The sequence below is a fragment of the Perissodus microlepis genome, chromosome 16 (assembly GCF_051167445.1).
Source record: "Perissodus microlepis isolate ML-2025 ecotype Zambia chromosome 16, ASM5116744v1, whole genome shotgun sequence".
NCBI classification, from domain to species: Eukaryota; Metazoa; Chordata; class Actinopteri; order Cichliformes; family Cichlidae; genus Perissodus; species Perissodus microlepis.
Window position 1 is genome coordinate 29,673,174 of NC_140476.1, and position 25,927 is coordinate 29,699,100.

Genomic DNA, 25,927 nt, shown 5'->3' on the forward strand with positions numbered 1-25,927 from the left:
AAATATTGACTCACCTAGGAAAAAGAGACACCGAGGCACAACACAGGCAAAGGAAGGATGAGACAGTTTACTCGACACGGCAGAACTAAGAGAGGAAATCTCACCTCTGACCCTTGCATGCAGAGAGGAATCTCAAACGTGCTGCCCAGCCGGTGACTCAACAGCTTTGTTCCACCTCCACAGGACGACGCACAGACACAGAGGAGGAAGAGTGTGTTTGGATTGCACCTCTCAGCTCTCTGTTCTCCTTCCTTTGCATTTCAACACAGCGTTAAATCAGCTAAACCTTCCCGAAATCAAATCCCTCACTGCTATGTTAACTAAAAATAACTTATTCTGGTTCACTAACTGTTAACCAGAAAAAACGCCCATAACATAAACACGGATGTTAAATATAAACAATATATTTAGTTGCTCATATTGTCTACAAGAGCATAAACACATTTATATTTGTTGTTAAATATGACTGAAAACTCACTTTTCATTCATAGGATATTTAACTGTTGCAAGATTTCAGCAAGAAATGTGAAATCTTTGTGTTGTTTTTTTCCACAAAAGAAAAAAAGTCTTTGCTTTCAAAGAAATGTCTATGATGTAATGAATTAACAGACGAACTAAATTCACCCTAAGCATGTTTAAAACGCTTCATTTTACTTTGGTGGAAAAGAAAATACACGCTATTATAGTTCTAATTGAAAAGATCAAGCCAGAAGAAGCAGAAAGCAGAAAAACTGTATATCCTTACTGTCAGATTTAATGAGGACGAGACCCCAAAGCAGGACTACAAACAAAAAGAGAAAAAGCAGGGAGCCAGAAAATCAAACACACAAGACACAGTTCTGGGATCAGCTCGGCATTGAGGCAAGCATGGGGAAGATGGCGGTTCGTACGGCCGGCCGGGTGGCCAATCGTGCAGATAAAGCAACTCTGTGGGCTGCCTGAGAGACCAGTGACTGAAACCCTCTAATGGTTTGACTGGTGACAGGCATTGGTGATGGGACACATCAGGCAGGTGGACAACATGCCAGCAGTGGAGGTTCAGTGAGAGACTGTGTTGAAGGAGGAGAGGGGACTCCTCTAGAGGCTTGTGTGGAAGCCAGCGATGACTGAGACAGAAATACGCTGAAAGATTCGATGGGAGCCCAGGAGCTGAGATGGAGCAATCACATGTCGCAGCAGGTGGTTGACAACAAGAAGGCTGACGCTGACAACAAAGGAGACCCTGGTGTAGGCTTGGGGGTAGGAACAATGTAGGAACTCCACAGAAGGCTCAGCAGTTGTCTGCATTTAAGACAGAGACCCTTGTACAGGCTGTTTGTTTGGAACTCTTGGATTCAGGATTGTGCTCACACACTTGCAGAGACCAAACCATGGACTCAAGCTGAGACGCAGGTGGAGAGGGACCCTTGGACTCGGCATGTTAACGGCAGTCAGGGTGCCGTTGCCTATCCTCTAAAGGTCTGTGTATCCCTTCATGGATGTGTCCCAGATTATCACTGACCCACCGCCAAACCGGTCATGCTGAATGATGTTACAGCAAGCAAAACCTTCTTCTCCACAGCTTCTCCAGACACTTTAGTGTCTGTCATATGTGCTGAGGGTGAGCCTGCACTCATCTGTGAAAAGCACAGAGCATCACTGGTGAACTAACCAATTCTGGTATTCTATGGAAGATGCCATTGTTTCACTGTTGCCCCTCTAATGCACCTGTTATTAATTTAACACCAAAGCAGCTGAAACTAATTAACACCCCCCTGTGCCACTTAACGGACAAGATCAATATCGCAGAGGTTTAATTGCCTTGATGCTGATTGCAACACAATGCAAAGGAGGAAAGACATCAGTAATGATCACAGAGAAGCAACTGTTTCAGCCGTCAATATTAGACGGGTTATAAGGCCATTTCCAAACAATATGAAGTCCATCATTATCAGTGTTGGTCAAGTTACTTGAAAAAAGTAATCAGCAACTAATTACTGATTACTTCCCCAAAAAAGTAATCCCGTTACTTTACTGATTACTTATTTTCAAAAGTAATTAATTACTTAGTTACTTAGTTACTTAGTTACTTTTTAAAAACACGATTTACAACCTAAATAGGTGATAAAGCGATAGATCTATCAACCCAATTCTACTTTTTCTGCATAATCCATCATACAAAATGTAATCAAATGGAAAAGTCTATTTTTTTTAAAAACTTGTTTTATCCGTTTTAATCTTTTAACTTTATGCATCAAGCAAAAATTTAATTATATGCACCATTCTCTGACTTGAAGAAATTAGTTTAACATTTAAACCTATTTTCTGCACATTCCAGCACATAAAATAAAATATTTTTTGTGTTTACACTCAGTCTTTCAAATAGATGCAAGTAAAACACAGCAGAAAGTAAATAAAATCAAAGACTAGCAGTCCTGTTGCTCTATTTTCACCTGTAAAGCAGGAGTGGGGTAGGCGGAGGTTTACCCTGGTGCAGGTGTGGCGCAGCGGTCAGTGGAAGAATCCGCAGTTTCTCTGTGAATTTCCCATTACGTCGTTGCGCACTCGGAGCTTGTTTAGGGGTTTTTTTCGGTGTAAAAAGAAGTTTTCTTCCCACGCACAACGGATGCTAATGTTTTTGTCACTTTTTATGGAATCAAACTCAAAGTAAGGTCAGTACTTCCAAGCTTTAAACGCTGCACGCTCATACTCTCTCCCGCACTCGATATATGATCCATTGTTGATCTGCAGACAGCTGTTGTCACGAACATCGCACTCGTTTACGTCATTGTCATGAGACATTCTCGCAAAAAAATCACGGTTTTAGTAACGCAGTAACGCAGCGTTCCTACGGGAAAGTAACGGTAATCTAATTACCGTTTTTGCAATAGTAATCCCTTACTTTACTCGTTACTTGAAAAAAGTAATCAGATTACTCACTGATCATTATGCAGTGAAAAGATAATTCAGAAATGGAAAACATTCAAGACAACTGCCAATCTTCCCAAGGAGTAGACGTCCCAGCAGATTCATCCCAAGATGCCCAGAGAAACTGTAAAAAACACCCAAATAACAACCCCCCCACCCCCCAACACACACACACACACACACACACACACAAATATAGAGTGCATAATGAGCTAAAAGTTTGATTTCTTAAGCCACTTACTCTTGATTTAGATAATTAGAATAGAATAGAATAGAATAGAGTAATCCTTTAATTGTCCCATAAGGAGAAATTTGGTTATAACAGCAGCCAGAAAGACACATATACAACAAACCGGACACAGGACACAGAACAGAAACATACACAATTTTTCTTACATATTTACATTAGGGACAATTAATATTTACTAAAAGTGCATTAAACAGTACCTCTCCTATCCTTATCAATTCAATTCAATCCTACTGAAATGAGTTTGATAGACTTTTTTTTAACATGGAACATGAAAACAGGAAAAAACAGGTGGCCACAACCACCAAGACTGGAGGCCCTCTAAATGCATTAAAGCAGACCTTCCCAAAGTGTGGGGCCCGCCCCCTAGGGGGGGCGCAGAGCCATTGCAGGGGGGGCGCGGTGTGAAAAGGGAAAAAAAAAAAAATGCTTGGACACTGCTAGCATGGGGCGCCCACACAAACGCAAAGCAGGAGATGAAGCATCGCTGAATATGTTTCCAAACCAACTTCATTCTAAGCCAAAGACTAGAAAATATGGTGAAGCATGTCTGCCCTTTGGTTTCACCTGCACAAGTACCGAGGTAGGTCTCCCCTGCAGAATTGGTTTTCCCTTTGTTGGGAGCAGCGCTGGGCTCTTCAAATCACGGACAAACAGTATCCCACATTCTTGATTTTTAGTTCACAAACACTTGTTGTAATGACTAACTACTCCTGACATTTTGGAGATGTGAGCTCTTTATACAGTAAAGTTACAGCGGGATACAAATAATATCAGGCTGATCCTGCCACGATTTGTTCCCCCGGTTCAAATCACAGACAAACAGGATCTCACAGCTGTTTATGTTTTTAAACCCATTTTGCACAGAGAGGCATTTTTTGAAAAATGTATTGATAGCAATGTTGAATATTATTACACAGGAAAAAAACAACTACACGTAAAATAATCACACCGTGACGCCTCTGCCTTTCTAAATGGAGGGACAGTAACTGCGTGTGTATGTAAGCGTGTAAAACCTGCAGATAGTCAGATTAACAGTATTTTGTCTCTATCTGCCATTCTGCAATTCATCTCATGTAAACAATAACGTGGCGCACAGCGTGACATGAAAAAAGGCACATACCTTTGATGCTGCGTGACGAACTCTGTATTCCTCGTCCACACGTAAACGCAAAAAAGGAGTTTTGAAAAATCTCAGTTTTCGCTGATTCGAAACGCCGTTTACGTGTGGACGAAACAGCTGCGTTTTCAAAAATACCCGTGTAGGTGCGGACGTAGCGTAAAAGAGTTAGTGGTTTATTTTCTTACTACCTGTCATTTATTGCAGATTACTTGTATTTGCTTAATTGTTTACTAAATGTTTGAGATGTGAAATAAACCGCAATGGAGCAAAATATGGGTGTGTGTCGTTGGAGGATGTGTTTGTGTGTGCGCGCGGGGGGGTTGGGGAACATTTTTCATGTAAAACAAAGGGGGGCCCAGCAAAAAAAGTTTGGGAACCACTGCATTAAAGCATTAATAAGGCAACCATGTGTTTGAGAATGTCAAAGCACACAAACCACAGGAAGGCATCCTTAAAACATGCTTCAGCATATCTGTGTATTCGGCACTTGACTCAGATATCCTAGAATCCGGACATACTGGGTCCTAACTAGAGCCCATTCAAAAAGTTCAGATGAGGTAGTCCATCAAAGCAACAAATGATGAGGGGAAAAAAATTCCTCCGGAAATTCAATTAAAGACTCTTGAGTCAAGCCCAAAGCAATTATACAGAGGTGTGAAGCCACACCCGGGCTTCCCCAGTGTATAAAGGAATCCCCATGAGCCACAGCCATTTATCAAGATATGAGTCAAGCCCTACATCGAGTACAATCCCTGAGTAAATGTCACATTTTCAAACAGGATGTGCTGCGAGAAATGTGTACCAGTTCAAAGCTACAATTCAGCAGTGAGACATATCCTGAGCTCATGCAGCAAATGTTCTCTTTTCTGTTTAAGTGAGTAACCTGAAGGTTTTTTTCCCTTTTTTTCTGCCTACTCACTGTGTAGACTGTTGGTGACTTGTGATATTGTTTTTACAATTTTCAGGTATCTGTACTTTACTTGAGTATTTATTTTTCTGGCAACCTTTTGCTTTTACTCACTACATTTACATAAATATCAGTACTTCAGCGCCTAGCTAGTGTTACAGAAGAGGAGCGATCATAAAAGAAATAACGCTTTTTAACCGTTTGTGTGCAGTTTGTCTCACAGTCTAGCTAAAGGTTCAGCTGTTGTATTTCAGATGGAGAGAGAAGAAAGACAGGACAGGAGAGGAAGGAGAGAGGTTAGATGTAAAGGTAAGGGCTGCTAAGTGATATCTCATAAACTGGAAATTTCAAATGTTTTTAAATCAGATATTGGGTCTGTACATGTGACATTATGTTTTTTCATATGTGAAACATGCTGCAAAACAAACTGAAGTAGACGAACTATGTTATTTAAAAGTTGCATGACAATCCTCTACAGCAGGGGTGGGCAACTCCAGGCCTCGAGTGCCGGTGTCCTGCAGGTTTTAGATGTGTCCTTGATCCAACACAGCTGATTCAAATGGCTAAATTACCTCCTCAACATGTCTTGAAGTTCTCCAGAGGCCTGGTGATGAACTAAGCATTTGATTCAGGTGTGTTGACCTCTGGGTGAGATCTAAAACCTGCAGGACACCGGCCCTCGAGGCCTGGAGTTGTCCACCCCTGCTCTACAGGTTAGTGCAGGATAAACAGGTTAGTTTGCAGTTGTGGACATCCACAGAGGGCAGCAGGTCAGCTGATCACAGCCTGCACACTAAGAAAATCTACTGGAGCTCTCAATAGAAATTATTGTGACTTATGATTCTTTTCCCCACACTGAGCCATTAAAACCAATTTAAGATTTCCCCACATCCCACCAGATACCACTTTAACCCCCGACTGCACTAATTTTTCTGTTAAGAAACAAAGACACCTCTTACTATGTAGGCAACAGAAAGCTATTAAACTATAAAGCTATTTTTTCTTCTTCTTTTTCCTCAGATTCAAGCTGAATACAATTAGAATTCAAAATTAGACTAAAATTTGTATTCCCATCCCTTAATATTATTTTAGTACTACATTAATAAAGCACAAAGTTCAGTTTTCTTTGCACAACAAGAGGTGGATGGTAGAAAGACCTCAAAGAGCTACTTTCTTACTTTGTACATTTCAGAGCTTGTACTTTTTTACTTTTACTTGAGTAAAGAAGTTGAATCAGTTCTTCAAATCTTACTGGAGTATTTTTTAGCACTAGTATCTGTACTTCTACTGAAGTACATAATGTCTGTACTTTTGCCACCTCTGCACCATTGTCAGTGTTGGGAAGGTTACTTTTAAAATGTATTCCACTACAGATTACAGAATACATGCCCCAAAATGTATTTTGTAACGTATTCCATTACGTTACTCAATGAGAGTAACGTATTCTGAATACTTTGGATTACTTAATATTATCATGCTTTTTACAACTACATGAATGTACTATTGCTGTGTGATTTATTACTATTACTGAAGGTCCGCGGCTCCGAACCATAGTAAAGGGACCTCTGGCTAATACGTCGGTTCAGTGTCGGGCTCGTAGCCGAAAAATAGCTTTACTTTGTTGTCTGGGTCAACTTTGCTAGCGAGAGACAGAGAGAGGCGTTGAAAGGCTGCTGCAACGGAACTTATTGTTTCGGAGGAAAACATGAACACGGTGTACAGTCGAGTCTTAATAGCTTACTTACAACTGGGCTCCTCAGGCACTCTTCTTGGCTGCAGTGGTTATTATTATATTTACATGCTTCCAGCTCCCGTTTCTGCTATGGTAACTACTTTTCCACTCTCCTTTTTCTCCCTCCTCGCGCTCACAGACACATAACGGGTATGGCAGTCCATTCTCCCTGCAGCACGGACTACACTGCCCATGAGGCTACATTCTTTAGGGCTATGCCTGTAGCATTCTGCCTATTAGCTTAGCACAACAACAACAACAAAAAAGGCGCTCTCTCACCCAGAAAACACACAGTCACAGAGAGAGCGCGTCGCCCTGTAACCATGGCAACCGTAACGCTGCCGCCTGGAACAACAGAACATAGCTGTCAAACCAAACCCAAACAGTCCTGACCACAATATGAAACAGGAAAATACTGCTGTGTAATCCATTTATTTCAACAAAGTAACTGTATTCTAAATATGTAACGGCGGTACATGTATTCCGTTACTCCCCAACACTGACCATTGTACTCCCATCCTTTATCCAGCCGCTGGTCTGCCATGTTTAAATGACACCGGTTAAGAGGGAGCATGCCAACTGCATTTGTGAGCGTGTTTGTGGGCGTGTGCTTGTGAGAAGTGAGAAGAAAGTAGCTTAAATAAATATCACGTGTTTTTTCTTTATTTCTGAGTCCTCTTTACTTCAGGCTCCAGTGAGCAATGCTTTTGTAAAATATCTGGGCACATGTACGTAAAAGCATTAAAAGTAGGAAAATCATTTGAATCTGTCTCTTGAAGGAACAGAAAAAAATGTGTTAAAGTCTGTCTGGCGCTTACGTCACCGACAGGACTTTGTACCAAATCTGTTTTGGTCAACATGACACTAATCTAGAAATGAGACTGTGTTGAGTGCCACACATGCAGAAGCATCATGGATGATTAGAGTTCAGAGGTTTTGATGTTATGGTGTTAGATACCATTGTTTAACACAGGAAACTCACCAGACTGCTGTTATGTCAGTCCTTCTGTCAAGGCAACCGCCTCCTTAGTTTACGTGAAAGTCTTGTAAAAACATCTTAAGGTGGAAACAAAAAAATCTCATCTTAGACGTGTCCTTCGCAGCTCCTACTTCCTCTTTCTGTGAGGACTTAAGCACATGTGGCAATTTCCTTTTTGGGAGATATTTTGAAAGCCAAATGATGTCCTAACATGTTGGGCAATCTTTGGGAGGAGAGCGTGCTGTTCGGGTGATTCACACATACACTGATCTCTTCCACGCCAATTACTGTGGAGCACCTTTTTAGTTCTTGTTAAAACAATCTTTATTTTAAGTGCAGTTGTTGTTGTGTGTGATTTTTTTCCGTTTTCTGTCACATTAAGTGGTTCCAGCAGCCTGAGTGCGTCTGTCTCCCACATGTCTGCGTGTTATGACGGTCACACTGAGCCCTCTTGTGGCTGCACGGGGAGTCAGCCTGACACAGCGTCGAGCTTTAGCCATGAAATGTGTTTCAACTGATGCTAAACTTTGATTTTAATGGTCCTGCTGCACTTTGAGCGCTTTCTTAGCCTGTTTCTGGGGAGAGGATGAATCGAGAACTTTCTGTGTGGACTGCGTGTTTCTCTCTGTGTCTGTGTGCTTTCCCCTGTTACAGTACAAAGTCAGTCAGGCAGTTAGATGTTGGTGTGGCGGTGTTTGATTGTTTATATCTGCCCTTTACTGGATGTATGTGAAACAGGGCAAACAAGGATGTGGTTTTAAAATTAGGTGACTGTTTCCATGGCCCTGTTTTTATAGGCCTCTGTGGTACTCAGAACCACAGAACTGTTTAAAGCTTCTTTGCTCTGCAGATGAATCACATTTATTCTCTGGAAATTCACACTGTAGAAAATGAGGCACTCTTACATTTGTGGAATAGGGACACTGTCTGCACTGTACACAAGGGCTCATTATGGAAGCCTTTTTCTGCCAATGAAAAAATACTAGGTATCAAAATGTCAAATTAGGTATCTCAAAATTTCAATTTACCAACTAAAACTTAGGGGTTAAGTAAAAATTGTGAGACACCTAACAAGGAATTGTGAGCTAATAACCCCAAATATTATGGTTGGAATTTTTTTTAAATGGTGAAAACAAGTTTCCATAGATCCCACTCGAAAACCTGTTCCTGTGAAATGTTTGGGTCTGTTTGCCCACTGCTCTGTGTCACATCCTGCCCAACGATGACGGGTTTGCAGGGTCTCTCATGTGGAGGATGATGTGGACAGCAGGACAGATATTACATCAGAGTCAGCTCACCTTGGTAATAGAATAGAATAAACCTTTATTATCCCACAAATAAGAAAATTTGGTGGTTACACAGATCTTATAGCAAGAGGGATATAAAATATAGATGCAAGACACAAAGTGGTCCCATACACATAAGCAACTGAAGTTCGTATGCATGTACAGTGAACAAACAAGCTGATGAGTAAGATAACCAAAAAATTCTTAAACTGTGTTACAGAGTCTGACAGCTGCTGGTAAGAATGACCTGCGGTAGCGCTCCTTCCTACACCGTGGGTGTAAACGTCTACTGTCGAACGAGCTGCTCAGTGCTCGTACAGTCTCATGCAGGGGGTGGGAGGGGCTGTCCATGATGGATGTTAGCTTAGACAACATCCTCTCCTCCCCAACCTGCTCAGTGGACTTCATTAACCCAGCAAATGTCCAAGTGTTCAATGATAATTTTCATAACACATGTAACGATGGCCCTGTAATATCAATTCCTTACAGGGCCCTTAACTGACTTTTCAGGTGTGACTACACATATAAGAAAGATTGTCTCACTACCACCTATAAAAACCTTAACTTACAGCAACAAAGCATCATGACTGGTACATTGCACTAAGTCAAACATTCAGGTCACCTCGGAGGTTTTCTCAAACCACTTTCTTTTAGGATAGCTAGGTTTGCTGTTTAAATGTGTAGATATAAAGGTTTGTAAATTAACACAACACTCGTCTACTGAACAACATGCTCAGAATATTTATTGCATATATATGTATGTACATGTATATACAGTGGACACTGATTGCAGTAGTAATATCTTGTGTAGTACAACACAACAGCGCTCTTACATTTTTCCCACGTTACAAAGAAAACATTGTTTATATTTGGTTAATTCATTCCAGTAAATCCCCACTGCAAACTACAACCTCAATAATTAACATAAAATTATTCATTTGCTGATTAGCAGCCATTACAAGTGGATTTTACAGGCAAACCTGATAAAGATGGAGTACTTTGCTGATGCATCAGTTTGGTTACTGTGTGTTACAGTCAGGCACCAGTTACAACGGTGATGTTTGAATCTGTGGAGATGAACAACCAAGAGAATTAAATGTCACAAAAGCGAGTGAAACTTAAAAATGTAACATTTGATTTACTTTTCAACAGTTTTCCCTTTAGTTTATTTTATTTTTCAGTTTCATAAAAAAGATCATCATTCAAAGCTGGCACAATTCCCTTAATGAAAATGTTGCATCTGATGTAATTATTGATATTAAATAGATGTTTAAATTATGCTAACATTTTTCCTGTCTTATTATCACTTTGAACGAAGACTTGCAGTCCAATTCAGGTTGGTCCTTTCGAAGCGTGCCGACTGCAGTGATGAAATAAACTAAATAAATAAAAAGCTTAAACAATAATCATAACTCTTTGTAACAGTTTATAAATATCTTCTACAGATAATGTTTTAGATATGGACTTCTTTAATATTTTGTAGTTAAAAGTTTGTTGTGCTGAGACCTGTGATTAGTCTGACTGGGAGTTTATTTACCTTGAACATCTGTTGTCATGGTAATAAAGTTATCCCATGTAAAATAATATAAAACTAGTCAACATGAATAAAAGAAGTTAATAGAAATGCTTTGGTGGATTAAATGTTAATAATTTTTTCACTGACTGGATGTTATTCAAAAAGTTTTTTTCATTGTGCTCGTTCACACTTTGAGGACTGTTACACAAAGCACGGTTTGAGTTTAGTGAGGCAACTTCACTAAGCTCAAATCCAGGTTTTTCACTGTTACGAAGGTGGTTCACTTTTTACTGGAGTACATCGTCATGGTAACAGTCCTAAGCTGCTCTGAAGCTCTGTTTGGTATAAGAGAAATCACCACCTACTGACCAGTCAGTTTGACTTCTTTCTTTTTCATATTTTAGAGAAAAGATTACTTGATTAACTGATTGGGAGAAAATACACTAGTCCTCAAGGTTAGTAAGCAACATTAGGTGAGATATAATGTTTTTACCTGCTGGTTGCAGACTGAAATATCTTTCAGGAAAGCCCCTGTCACTGTACGCACGGCAGGTGTAGTTTATGTTGAAGTCTTCCTCCTTCAGCTCAGAAAATATCAGCCAGGTCTCTAACCACGCACCTTTACTGGAGCCATCTTGGGGCAGCAAACCGTTGAGGACAATGAGATGAGATGGTCCTAAAATTCCCCAAAGTCTCAACGTTCTCAAAAGTAAGAAAATAAAACAAATTGATGGAGAGTTAAGGTACTGACCGCTGTTCTAACATGTGGACACGGTGAGAGATGTTAGTCTCAAAGAATCCATCTTTGTCCAACCAATAAAGATAAGCGGAAGGCTTCCCGACACCCGGCACCTTTTAGTGAAGTTGTACCCTAAACACATGCACAAACAGTAACTCAGTATATACATGAAACTCTATTTCTTTAAGCTCTATCAACCAAAAAATGTATTTATTGAAACATTTTTATATTCATTGTTATGTTCATCCTAAAATATGGTCTCTCCCTGCACTATGGAAAGAATGAAAGCAGAAGTCTTTGACTTTCAACACAATATGTTGGCCTAAATGAAGCCTGAGATACATAAATATTAAATCAACAGAACACCACATTTCTCAGAATATCTTACATTAGAGGACTTACCGCTCTGAGCTTTGATTACTTCATTTGAGGGTTCATGCACTTGTGGAACCAAAGAGTAATCCCCTGAAATATAGACCATCAAATACTGTGTACAGTAGACTACAGTAGAGGTTGGATAATCACAAAGATGTGTTGGAAATGTCATTACATTTCCCACTATGTAGTTTACAGTAAGCAAAGCTTAGCCAGCCTATTGCCATTGTTGCTGTTTCTTTTTTTTGTTTGTGTTATTCTGCTGTTTATAGACTATTTTTATCAAGCAGCTAAACAATGTAAAAAAGTAAACCACTGTTAATATGTTTTGTAATGTCTTCATATTGTTCAGTATATATTGGTCAGTATGAAAAGAACCAGAGGCAACCTCGAGGGTAAGCAGTGTGGTGGACATAAGCTAGGTCTCCTTTCTTTTCTTCCAGTTGGATTTATTATTGAAGTCACATGATCACTGAACACCTGGACCTCTATAGATAGACTCGCTTCCAGGTTTCTGGATGGTGGTAAAAGTCACCCTGGTCCTTGTAGCCCATGACAGACACAAATATTCTACCAGACCTTTTCCTGCTTCCTATCATTACTACTATTACTTGCATGTGAGTACGTATACACCATAGGCATTATAGAAGACAGACATTGCATGTGGATCTGAAGTGCAGCGAGTGCAGAGGTACCCTAAACTTGCATTATTTTTGATTGCCACCAGGGGGAGATGCATGTGATTGCAGAAAGACTGAGTCCTGGGGGAAACAACCCTCTGACCATAAGGTATGTCCACATGTACACGGGTATTTTTGAAAATGAAGATTTCTAGTTTTTAAAAAATATCTCCGTCTGCATGTAAATGCCAAAAATGAAGTCAAACGCTGTCAAGAACATGCCAAATCCTAACCGGGTAGAAATGTTGGCCAATCAGAAGCCCAGAAGCCTGGGAGGAAAGAGTAAACAGGGTGTTGTAGTAAATCCTTAATTAATGTTATCGTGCTGTATCCCTGTTGTGCTGTCCTCTATGTTGTTGCATGCTGGGGCAGCAGGTTGAGGGTCACAGATGCCAACAGACTAAATAAACTGATCTACAAGACCAATAATGTTGTGGGGATGGAGCTGGACTCCGTTAGGGTGGTGTCAGAGAGGCAGATGTTGTCCAAGATAAGGACAATCATGGATAATACCTCCCACACTTATTGAGCACTTTTAAGGACATTTCGTATCACTGCTATGCAGATGATATTCAGTTATATATCTCCTTTAAGCCCCATGATGTTTCCAAGCTACAGATTTTGCATAAGTGCATAGACTCCATTAGCGGTTGGATGGCTGGAAACTTTCTTCAACTAAATGAGGAGAAGACTGAAGTCCTTGTTTGTGCTCCTAAAAATTTTGTACCTAGTGTTATGGAAAACGTGGGTCCACTTGCTACATTTGCCAAACCGTCTATCAGGAGCCTTGGTGTTACTATTGACTCAGCTCTGACTTTGGATGGCCATGTAAAATCTCTGGTTCGCTCCTGTTTTTATCACTTGAGAAACATTGCTAAACTGAGTCCCATTGTATCGCGCTCCGAATTACAAATTGTCATTCATACATTTGTTTCATCTCGTCTGGATTATTGTAATTCTTTGTTTACTTGTTTATGTAAAGCCTCTTTGGAGCGTCTGCAAGTTGTTCAGAACGCTGCTGCAAAGCTTCTGACCAAGTCCTCCAAGTACTCCCATGTCACACCCCTGCTGATTCAGCTGCACTGGCTCCCCGTTAAATTCAGAATCCACTTTAAGGTTTTGACCTTGACTTTCAGGGCTCTGCATAGACAAGCACCAACATATATAAGTGAACTTTTACATCCATACATTCCCAGCAGGTCCCTGAGGTCATGTGACCAGGGCTTGCTGGTTGTCCAACACACGAGGCTGAAAACAAAAGGCGACAAAGCTTTTGTAACTGTGGCCCCCAGATTGTGGAACTCTCTCCCTTTGAGCCTGAGATCTATGGACTCCGTGGTTGCTTTTAAAAAACAGCTAAAAACTCATCTTTTTAAACTTGCTTTTGGTTGATTTTTATTTTTAGGTTTTAGCTTCTGTGAAGCACTTTGTGGTTTTTATCTTGAAAGGTGCTATATAAATAAAATTTTACTTTACTTTTCTTACTTTACCCACTCCATTTCATGACGTACTGGCTACTCACAGGAGCACGTTCAGTGAGAGACTGAGATTAACAAAAAGCACCACTGAACGACACAGAAAATCATTCCTGCCTGTGGCCATCTCCCTGTACAACTCCTCCATCTAACACACTGTAAACACTGCAATAGTTACACCCTTTGTATACACGCTCTTTTCTACTTTGTAATATTCTTGTCAGTTTTCTTGATATTTATTTATAATCACCTCTGTTAATCCTTGATATTTATAACTGAGTGATCTGTATGTATTAGTGCTATTTCTTAAATGTATAAAATCTGTAACATAATGTATTGTTTGTAGTTTAATCTGTCACTGTTACTATTTTCACCATTTCTTCTTGGACCAACTGTAACCCACATAACTTCCTTAGGGATTATAAAGTATTCTGAATATGATTCTGATTGTTTCAGGATGACCTGCCATTATCCAATGACACATCTGCTTTCCTGTATCTTTTGCTCGTTTCTCCTCCTCTTCTTTTCTCTTTTTTTTTTAAACTGAACACCTGATGGATTTGAACTTTTCTTGTCCATCTTCCATTGGTTTTAATTTTGCACTCCAGTATGAACACCCATCCCCCAACCCGAGGATCACCACAACATAACCTAATAGACCTACACCTTAGTTCACAGATTCACTTTGTCTAGAGTTTATTTCTGGGAATTCGCACAACCCAGGATTCAAATCATGAATACATGATGGGCTTGGATTTACAACATTATGAATGAAATGTGCTCTATTTGGAAGCAGCCGGCCCCCCTCCCCTTTCGACAGATTGTGAGACTTTAAATCATCAAACTGTAAATTATAAATTTTAAATTGTTATTGATCCCTTTACCCCTGGTCCTAAAGTGTATATTTATTTTCTTACTCTTCTTATATTTATTGTTTGTTTACTTGCACTGCTGTAACTGGAGCCTCGTCAACTCGTCTCTCTATATCCTGTACTGTATGTAGCGGAGATGACAATAAAGTTTACTTTGACTTCAGCACAGCAGCAAGCAGGCGCCCCGAGGGCTCTTATGCTCACTTGCAAATTATAAGTCTGTATCATAATGTCTGATGTTTTCGTGTTTGTTGGTTTGTTTTTATTTTGTTTTATTTCGCGAGTTGGTTATTGGATGCCGCTCCAGCCAGCCAGAGAATCCCCAAGCAGCAGGCGCACCTCGGAGGGCGCCCTTACTCCCAGCAAATGGGCGATAGAAAACCGATCAGTGCCTATGACATTTTTCTGACTCGTACATGCAAAGCTATCATATCACGATGTCGCGGTCAGAAAACATTTACTGCTTCAGCGCATATTTCCAATGCTTTGCTGTCTCATTCTATCCCGCTAACACAGATGCGCTGTAAATTAAACACGCAGCATCTGTTTCCCTCAGAACATCTTGTATAAATCAAACATGTAAACACAATAGCCCAAACAGTATAAAAATATTCTTATATGGATTGGCTCTAACATTTGGTATTGATGGAAGTTGGAATAGTGGTAGAAAATAGTTGAGGTTGCAGCTACTGTGCAGTCTCTCCATTAAAATTTGGGAAGGATTTGTTTCGGCCTGACTTTTCTGTTCATTTTAAGCAGCAAAAGTGAGGTGCATGTCTGTGTCCGTGTGTATGGAGCCATTGGGTGCAGTCACTATAGCAACCAGGCTCACACCTGCCTGCTTAACGAGCTCTACCTGCCACTGTGCCAAGATTCATCTTAAACACTTCTCTTTCAACTGCTGCTGTGTCCACAGTGTTTGCTCTACAGCCATCATTTTACCCTCAAAACGTCGCCATCGTTGTTCTCTTTCCAACACTGTGTCTTTGAAAGCTCAGAAATGTCAACTTTTTAAACTGTGTGGATCCAAGTGGAGGGATCACATTTGAGTCATTCAGTGATTCAAAGAATATGAACTTTTAATATTCATTCAGATGTTTTCTGACTCTAAATTTTCTTTTCTCATTTCTTAGGTTTTTCTAATTAGTGTGAATGCTTGTAAAAGCATTCACATTATTGTTCTTCAAATCTTTATTATTATCGCTTATTATATATTCCGTACGTTTTTTTCTAACTCCTTCAAAACCGTTCAACTTAGAAAAACCATTCAAACACCATTAGATTCCTCTTCTTTTGGAATGGTGTGCTTCTATTTTTCTCATTTTTAACATTTATATTTTTAATTTTATTCAACTTTTTTCAACAAAAATTTCCCATGTATTTCAATGGAGAGACCCTTTAAATTCTCATTCAACTTCCTCTTCTTTAAACTGTATCTACTTCCACATACATTGACATAGAGTCACCATTCAAACTTTAAAACGAAGATAAGACTTTCAACTATTCAACTTGTATTTATCTTTTCAATATCTATTATACTTTTTCTTCAGTTCCAGTTTAAGTTTCATGATGTTTTTTCACCCGTTTCAGAGTTTATAATGGGTGTGTATGGGACGGAATGTTGGGGCTAGAGTGAGACAGCTCAACTGCTAGAGTGAGAGGAGCAAAAAAATTAATCTTAAAATCTTTTTTAAAACTGCTGCTGTGTCCACAGCGTTTGCTCTACTGCCATCATTTTACCCTCAAAACGTAGCCATCGCTGTCCTCTTTCATCCAATGTGTTTACTATTGTACTAGGTGTTATGGTTCTTTCATAAATGTCACCAATGCACAGCCTGCTCCCTCCAACTCTTCCATAGACTCTAATGTTAAAATGGCTCAGAAGGTTCGTTTGAAAATCAGAAGAGCATGGTGTCTTTTCACTGTCACCACGTCCATATAATAAACTCCACAGGCATGAAAACTGAGAATTCAGTAGACTAGACATTGCTGTCGCTCACGGTGAAAGAATTTCGTCAATACGACTTGTACTTTTCATTTGGGAACGATTTGTTTCGGGCTGACTTTTCTGTTCATTTTAAGCAGCAAAAGTGAGGTGCATGTCTGTGTCCATGTGTATGGAGCCATTGGGTGCAGTCACTATAGCAACCAGGCTCACACCTGCCTGCTTAACGAGCTCTGCCTGCCACTGTGCCAAGATTCATCTTAAACACTTCTCTTTCAACTGCTGCTGTGTCCACAGTGTTTGCTCTACAGCCATCATTTTACCCTCAAAACGTCGCCATCATTGTTCTCTTTCCAACACAGTGTCTTTCAAAGCTCAGACATTTAAACTTTTTAAAACTGTGTGGATCAAAGTGGAGGCATCACATTTGAGTCATTTAGTGATTCAAAGAATATGAACTTTTAATATTAATTCAGATGTTTTCTGACTCTAAATTTTCTTTTCTCATTTCTTAGGTTTTTCTAATTTACATTTAAAACATTTTCAGCTATTTTCCAACTTCTTCTGTGTGGATATCAGCTTTTAGCAGTTCAGCACTTTTGTTTTTAGGCAAAAATTTCTGTATTTTTCATCTCATTCAAAATTTTTAACTTAAATTCAGCAGTTAATTCATTTCAGTGCATACATTCAGATTCAAGCATTCACACTGCAGTTTCTTCAGAAAATGCACTTTCTAGTTATTATTTCCTATTCCGTACGTTTTTCGCCGACTATCTCCTTCAAAACCGTTCAACTTAGAAAAACCATTCAAACACCATTAGATTCCTCTTCTTTTGGACATGACTGCTTCTATTTTTCTCATTTTTAACATTTATATTTTTAATTTTATTCAAGTTTTTTCAAGAAAAATTTCCCATGTATTTCAATGGAGAGACCCTTTAAATTCTCATTCAACTTCCTCTTCTTTAAACTGTATCTACTTCCACATACATTGACATAGAGTCACCATTCAAACTTTAAAACGAAGATAAGACTTTCAACTATTCAACTTGTATTTATCTTTTCAATATCTATTATACTTTTTCTTCAGTTCCAGTTTAAGTTTCATGATGTTTTTTCACCCGTTTCAGAGTTTATAATGGGTGTGTATGGGACGGAATGTTGGGGCTAGAGTGAGACAGCTCAACTGCTAGAGTGAGAGGAGCAAAAAAATTAATCTTAAAATCTTTTTTAAAACTGCTGCTGTGTCCGCAGCGTTTGCTCTACAGGTATGATATTACCCTCAAAACGTAGCCATCGCTGTCCTCTTTCATCCAATGTGTTTACTATTGTACTAGGTGTTATGGTTCTTTCATAAATGTCACCAATGCACAGCCTCCTCCCTCCAACTCTTCCATAGACTCTAATGTTAAAATGGCTCAGAAGGTTCGTTTGAAAATCAGAAGAGCATGGTGTCTTTCCACTGTCACCACGTCCATATAATAAACTCCACAGGCATGAAAACTGAGAATTCAGCAGACTAGACATTGCTGTCACTCACGGTGAAAGAATTTCGTCAATATGACTTGTACTTTTCATTTGGGAAGGATTTGTTTCGGCCTGACTTTTCTGTTCATTTTAAGCAGCAAAAGTGAGGTGCATGTCTGTGTCCGTGTGTATGGAGCCATTGGGTGCAGTCACTATAGCAACCAGGCTCACACCTGCCTGCTTAACGAGCTCTGCCTGCCACTGTGCCAAGATTCATCTTAAACACTTCTCTTTCAACTGCTGCTGTGTCCACAGTGTTTGCTCTACAGCCATCATTTTACCCTCAAAACGTCGCCATCGTTGTTCTCTTTCCAACACTGTGTCTTTGAAAGCTCAGAAATGTCAACTTTTTAAACTGTGTGGATCCAAGTGGAGGGATCACATTTGAGTCATTCAGTGATTCAAAGAATATGAACTTTTAATATTCATTCAGATGTTTTCTGACTCTAAATTTTCTTTTCTCATTTCTTAGGTTTTTCTAATTAGTGTGAATGCTTGTAAAAGCATTCACATTATTGTTCTTCAAATCTTTATTATTATCGCTTATTATATATTCCGTACGTTTTTTGGACTCTAACTCCTTCAAAACCGTTCAACTTAGAAAAACCATTCAAACACCATTAGATTCCTCTTCTTTTGGAATGGTGTGCTTCTATTTTTCTCATTTTTAACATTTATATTTTTAATTTTATTCAACTTTTTTCAAGAAAAATTTCCCATGTATTTCAATGGAGAGACCCTTTAAATTCTCATTCAACTTCCTCTTCTTTAAACTGTATCTACTTCCACATACATTGACATAGAGTCACCATTCAAACTTTAAAACGAAGATAAGACTTTCAACTATTCAACTTGTATTTATCTTTTCAATATCTATTATACTTTTTCTTCAGTTCCAGTTTAAGTTTCATGATGTTTTTTCACCCGTTTCAGAGTTTATAATGGGTGTGTATGGGACGGAATGTTGGGGCTAGAGTGAGACAGCTCAACTGCTAGAGTGAGAGGAGCAAAAAAATTAATCTTAAAATCTTTTTTAAAACTGCTGCTGTGTCCACAGCGTTTGCTCTACTGCCATCATTTTACCCTCAAAACGTAGCCATCGCTGTCCTCTTTCATCCAATGTGTTTACTATTGTACTAGGTGTTATGGTTCTTTCATAAATGTCACCAATGCACAGCCTGCTCCCTCCAACTCTTCCATAGACTCTAATGTTAAAATGGCTCAGAAGGTTCGTTTGAAAATCAGAAGAGCATGGTGTCTTTTCACTGTCACCACGTCCATATAATAAACTCCACAGGCATGAAAACTGAGAATTCAGTAGACTAGACATTGCTGTCGCTCACGGTGAAAGAATTTCGTCAATACGACTTGTACTTTTCATTTGGGAACGATTTGTTTCGGGCTGACTTTTCTGTTCATTTTAAGCAGCAAAAGTGAGGTGCATGTCTGTGTCCATGTGTATGGAGCCATTGGGTGCAGTCACTATAGCAACCAGGCTCACACCTGCCTGCTTAACGAGCTCTGCCTGCCACTGTGCCAAGATTCATCTTAAACACTTCTCTTTCAACTGCTGCTGTGTCCACAGTGTTTGCTCTACAGCCATCATTTTACCCTCAAAACGTCGCCATCATTGTTCTCTTTCCAACACAGTGTCTTTCAAAGCTCAGACATTTAAACTTTTTAAAACTGTGTGGATCAAAGTGGAGGCATCACATTTGAGTCATTTAGTGATTCAAAGAATATGAACTTTTAATATTGATTCAGATGTTTTCTGACTCTAAATTTTCTTTTCTCATTTCTTAGGTTTTTCTAATTTACATTTAAAACATTTTCAGCTATTTTCCAACTTCTTCTGTGTGGATATCAGCTTTTAGCAGTTCAGCACTTTTGTTTTTAGGCAAAAATTTCTGTATTTTTCATCTCATTCAAAATTTTTAACTTAAATTCAGCAGTTAATTCATTTCAGTGCATACATTCAGATTCAAGCATTCACACTGCAGTTTCTTCAGAAAATGCACTTTCTAGTTGTGTGGATGCTTTAAGGCATCCACACTATTGAGTTCCTGTTTCTCTTTATTGTGTGGATGCTTTAAGGCATCCACACTATTGAGTTCCTGTTTCTCTTTATTCTTTATACTTTATACTTTATTATTATTCTTCTAGTTGCTCCGTATTTCGCCGATTAACTACTTCCACAATTTTTGTGCTATTTTCACCGTTCAAATTTTATACTATTCTGCTATTTCTGCTAATTTCTGCTATGATTTTTGCTATTTATTACTATTATACTTTTTAAAATATTAAGCTTTTTTCCTTTAATTTGTCCCATTGAAATGAATGGGAAACTTCCGCAATTCTGCTAAAACTTGCTCGTTTTTGAAACTTAACTACTTCCTCATACTTTCGCCTAGAACAACCATTCAAATTTTAAAATGTTCACAAATTATTGGGCTATTCATGTATGATTCAGCTTTTTCATATCTGTTACCGTTTTCATCTTATCCCTCTTAAAGTTTTGAGTTTCATCTTTTTGATTTTTCACAAAATACATGCGTTGTTATGGTTGCTATGCTCTTGGCTTCCAGTGTGCCACTGAGGGTTTCGCAGTCTTCTCTTCATGTCCGAACAACTTCTTGCTACTTGCTCAATTTTCACTCAACTTCCACAAATTATACATCAAAACGTAGGTATTTTTGCTGGCTTTCAGAAAATGTCACTATCATTGTTGTGGGATTTATAAAATTTTGGCAAATCTCCTCAGACCAACACAAGGTCTCAAAACTCTCCATAGAAAGTCAATGGAGAGTTTGTTCAAAATCACCGCTTGATTTCTGTAATGAGAGGCATATTCGAATCGTCATATCTCCTTAACGAATCGAAGTTCAAACATGAGGCTTGTCCCCGTATATCTTCAGACACTCCTGACGCTCACAATTCAAGAATTTTTTTCTCACCTATTACCGTTCTGAGATGAGTTGGACTTGTTTGAGGGTAGGAAATTCGTCCTTCGCTCAGATTTCTTCAGATTTCAAACTCTGGAAATGAACCACTTTTTTCTCTCGTCATATCTTTTTTGACGGATTTCCACAGAGACCTGAAAATTTCCATGACTGTTCACCAAAGCCTGCTGTCTCTTACGGTGAAAGAATGATATCGATACTCCAAATAGATTTCGAGTTACAAAGCGTTGTTTGAGGGCAGGTCAAGGCAGTTTTTGCTTCGGCTCTACTCAGTTATGGTGCATTACAAGTCAAATATCTTTAATAATTCATATTTTAATGATAAATTGTCAACACTTGAAGATTGCCCCATCTCTTCTGAACAAAACGGTGTAAGAATGACCGTTCTAGCCCCTACGGTTAGGAAATTATGGTCATTTGTTTGAGGGGAGTCATCATTATGAGAAATAGACTGCAAAAATCCTGTGTCTCTCTGTGCTGCGTGCACCTGTTTTGGCGGGAAAAAGTGCACAGGCTCTCTGATTGGTGGATTCAAATTCAGCAGCTCCCAGGCTGCTTGACTGAAAACTTGCTTCTCTCTCCATGTGTGTGTGTGTGTGTGTGTGTGTGTGTGTGTGTGCTACAGAGAGAGAGAGAGAGAGAGAGAGAGAAAGCCTTTTTATGGGATGATCTCATTGTAAGATTCAAATTCAATATATTTAGACTGGTTGACTGAATTGGATCTTGTGTGTGTGTCTCTCTGTGCATGTGTGTTTCCTTATGTGACAATTTTTTGTGATTGTGTGGCTGTTATATATTTTTTTGCTGATGTTTTTCATTTAGCAAGTATATTTGAGGGACCCTCAGCATGTTCAGCATTTTTTCAGCTGTCCATTTTGCTTTTCCAATTTTTCTGTTTAAGTTATTACTATTGTGCTAAATCATACTATTTCTGCTATTTTATAAGATTTGTGCCAAATATAGTATTTCTGATTAATTATAATTTTTCTACCAAATCATAGTACAGTATTTTTGCTTTTTATAGGATTTTTATAGGATATTTATATTGCTTAATATAGTATTTCTGCTTTTTATAGGATTTGTGCTTAATATAGTATTTCTGCTAAATTATAGTATTTCTTCTTTTTATAGTATTTGTGCTAAAACATAGTATTTCTACTAAATGTAGTATTTATGCTTAATCATACTATTTCTATATATTTCTGCCAGGTCCCCAGGCAGCCAATCCTCTGTGAGGACTGAGACATTCAAATTTTCAAATCAGGCTTCCCAGCCAATCATATATGTGGGCTGAGGCATTCAAATTTGCATATTGGGGCCTTCATGGCTTCTAAGCCAGCCAATCATATCTGAGGGCTGAGGAATTCAAATCCACAAATCAGGGCCTGCACGGCTTCCCAGCCAGCCAATCATATATGTGGGCTGAGGCATTCAAATTTGCATATTGGGGAATTCGTGGCTTCTAAGTCAAGAAGTCAACCATGTCATATATCTCTAAAAATTCACATTTTAATGATAAATTGTCAACACTTGAAGATTCCCCAATCTCTTCTGAACAAAACGGTGTAAGAATGACCGTTCTAGCCCCTACGGTTAGGAAATTATGGTCATTTGTTTGAGGGGAGTCTTCACTATGAGAAATAGACTGCAAAAATCCTGTGTGTCTCTCTGTGCTGCGTGCACCTGTTTTGGCGAGAAAAAGTGCACAGCCTCTCTGATTGGTGGATTCAAATTTAGCAGCTCCTAGGCTGCCTGACTGAGTTAGAAACTTGCTTCTCTCTCCCTCTGTGTGTGTGTGAGTGAGTGAGTGAGTGAGTGTGTGTGTGTGTGTGTGTGACAGAGAGAGAGAGAGAGAGAGAGAGAGAAAGCCTTTTTATGGGATGATCTCATTGTAAGATTCAAATTCAATATATTTAGACTGGTTGACTGAATTGGATCTTGTGTGTGTGTGTGTGTGTGTGTGACAGAGAGAGAGAGAGAGAGAGAGAGAGAGCCTTTTTATTGGATGATCTCATTGTAAGATTTAAATTCAATATATTTAGACTGGTTGACTGAATTGGATCTTGTGTGTGTGTGTGTGTGTGTGTGTGTGTGACACAGAGAGAGAGAGAGAGAAAGCCTTTTTATGGGATGATCTCATTGTAAGATTTAAATTCAATATATTTAGACTGGTTGACTGAATTGGATCGTGTGTGTGTGTGTGTGTGTGTGTGTGTGTGCTACAGAGAGAGAGAGAGAAAGCCTTTTTATGGGATGATCTCATTGTAAGATTCAAATTCAATATATTTAGACTGGTTGACTGAATTGGATCTTGTGTGTGTGTCTCTCTGTGCATGTGTGTTTCCTTATGTGACAATTTTTTGTGATTGTGTGGCTGTTATATATTTTTTTGCTGATTTTTTTCATTTAGCAAGTATATTTGAGGGACCCTCAGCATGTTCAGCATTTTTTCAGCTGTCCATTTTGCTTTTCCAATTTTTCTGTTTAAGTTATTACTATTGTGCTAAATCATACTATTTCTGCTATTTTATAAGATTTGTGCCAAATATAGTATTTCTGATTAATTATAATTTTTCTACCAAATCATAGTACAGTATTTTTGCTTTTTATAGGATTTTTATAGGATATTTATATTGCTTAATATAGTATTTCTGCTTTTTATAGGATTTGTGCTTAATATAGTATTTCTGCTACATTATAGTATTTCTTCTTTTTATAGTATTTGTGCTAAAACATAGTATTTCTACTAAATGTAGTATTTATGCTTAATCATACTATTTCTATATATTTCTGCCAGGTCCCCAGGCAGCCAATCCTCTGTGAGGACTGAGACATTCAAATTTTCAAATCAGGCTTCCCAGCCAATCATATATGTGGGCTGAGGCATTCAAATTTGCATATTGGGGCCTTCATGGCTTCCCAGCCAGCCAATCATATATGTGGGCTGAGGCATTCAAATTTGCATATTGGGGAATCCGTGGCTTCTAAGTCAAGAAGTCAACCATGTCATATATCTCTAAAAATTCATATTTTAATGATAAATTGTCAACACTTGAAGATTCCCCCATCTCTTCTGAACAAAACGGTGTAAGAATGACCGTTCTAGCCCCTACGGTTAGGAAATTATGGTCATTTGTTTGAGGGGAGTCTTCACTATGAGAAATAGACTGCAAAAATCCTGTGTGTCTCTCTGTGCTGCGTGCACCTGTTTTGGTGGGAAAAAGTGCACAGCCTCTCTGATTGGTGGATTCAAATTTAGCAGCTCCCAGGCTGCCTGACTGAGTTAGAAACTTGCTTCTCTCTCCCTCTGTGTGTGTGAGTGAGTGTGTGTGTGTGTGTGTGACAGAGAGAGAGAGAGAGAGAGAAAGCCTTTTTATGGGATGATCTCATTGTAAGATTCAAATTCAATATATTTAGACTGGTTGACTGAATTGGATCGTGTGTGTGTGTGTGTGTTTGTGTGACAGAGAGAGAGAGAGAGAGAGAGAGACCCTCTCTAGGGCAGCATCTCATTGTTGGAAAAACATATAATATATTCAGACTGGTTGACTGGCATAGACCCTCCGTGTGTCTCTCTCTCTGTGCATTTGTGTATACATATTTGATTTTGTGTGTATCTGTTGGCTGTTCCTTCTTGTTTTTTAAATTTATTTTTATTTCTTTATTTTTTTTTCACAGGTGAACAACAATTAGTTTTGAGGGAACTTAACCATGTTCTGTTTTTTTTTTCAGCTTGTCATCTTACTTTTCCAGTATTTTCACTTAAGTTATTACTATTCTGCTCAATCATAGTATTTGTTCTAAATCATTGTTATTATGCTATATTGTAGTATTTCTGCTAAATCATAGTATTTCTACTATATTATATTTTTCTTTCTAAATAAAGCATTTCTGCTATATAATTGTATTTCTGCTATGTTATAATATTTGTGCTAAAACAGAGTATTTGTGCTGAAACATAGTATTTCTGTCAAATTATAGTATTTGTGCTAAAACATAGTATTAATTTAAAATGACAATATTCATAGTTCATCACAGTGTCTCTGGTAAAACACAGTATTTCTGCTATGTTGTACTATTTTTCTAAATCATAGTGTTTCCGTAATGTTTAAGTATTTTTGGCTAAATATATTCTTTCTGTTATCTTATACTATTTCTCCTAAATTCTTGTATTTTTGAGAAGTTATCATGTTTCTGGTAAGTTACAATATTTCTGCAAAGTTCTGCTATGCTATTGTATTTCTGCCAAGTATTATATTTCCTCTAAGATATTGCAGTTCTGCTAAGTTATTCCATTTTAGCAAAGTTCCTTTGCTTCTGCAAAGTTTTTACAATTTCTGCAACTTTTCAGCTTTTTCAGCTAGTTTTTGCAGACAGCTTCAGCTTTAAAGCATCCACACTGCATTTTCGCAGGAAATGCAAATTTTTCTAGTTCTTTATACTTTATACTTTATACTTTATTATTCTTCTAGTTGCTCCGTATTTCGCCGATTAACTACTTCCACAATTTTTGTCCGATTTTCACCATTCAAATTTTAAACTATTCTGCTATTTCTGCTAATGACTGCTATGACTTTTGGTATTTTCTGCTATTATACTTTTTAAAATATTAAGCTTTTTTCCTTTAATTTGTCCCATTGAAATGAATGGGAAATTT

At 38.5% G+C, this 25,927-nt stretch overlaps 1 protein-coding gene across 3 annotated transcripts in view; it reads right to left on the minus strand.

The window, feature by feature from the left end:
• The window catches only part of LOC146371172 (interleukin-1 receptor-like 2), a 33,553-nt gene extending 25,497 nt beyond the window's left edge, over window positions 1-8,056 (minus strand). The window contains exon 1 of one of the 3 annotated variants that reach the window (XM_084954603.1): window positions 7,899-8,056. The gene's annotated coding sequence lies outside the window, so the exon portion shown is untranslated. Of the gene's footprint in view, window positions 1-14; window positions 50-104; window positions 529-7,898 lie in introns of those variants that run through there. The other 2 variants (XM_084954605.1, XM_084954606.1) reach the window with 2 other exon arrangements.
• Between the last annotated feature and the right edge of the window lie 17,871 nt (window positions 8,057-25,927).